Genomic DNA, 437 nt, shown 5'->3' on the forward strand with positions numbered 1-437 from the left:
TTACATATCTAAGCTAATTGTCCTAGAAAGGAAAAAGTTAATCTACAATTTGATTACAATAAGTAATGTTAAATTTTCTTTATAAGGGTGTTTTTCAAACAAAAAAAAATTATTGGAAAAGTTACTGACAAATTCTAACAAATATTAACTTTAAACACAGTTTTTAATTGTCTACAGACGAAGGTATGGTGATTATGAGATGGGAAGGTGGGCCGGGGCAGGTAGAAGAGGGTAAATGGGAGAGAAATGGTGATGACAGGAGATTAGACTTTGGATGGTGCACACACAATACGATATAAAGATGCTATATTATAGAATTGTACACCTGAAACCTATATAATTTTATTAACCAATATAACCCCAATAAATTCTACTAAAAATAAATAAATATTTAATTGTCTAAATTATTAAGTTAGAAAATATTCTTCTACCATTTA

This window comes from Myotis brandtii, unplaced genomic scaffold, assembly GCF_000412655.1.
Source record: "Myotis brandtii unplaced genomic scaffold, ASM41265v1 scaffold612, whole genome shotgun sequence".
Classification (NCBI taxonomy): domain Eukaryota; kingdom Metazoa; phylum Chordata; class Mammalia; order Chiroptera; family Vespertilionidae; genus Myotis; species Myotis brandtii.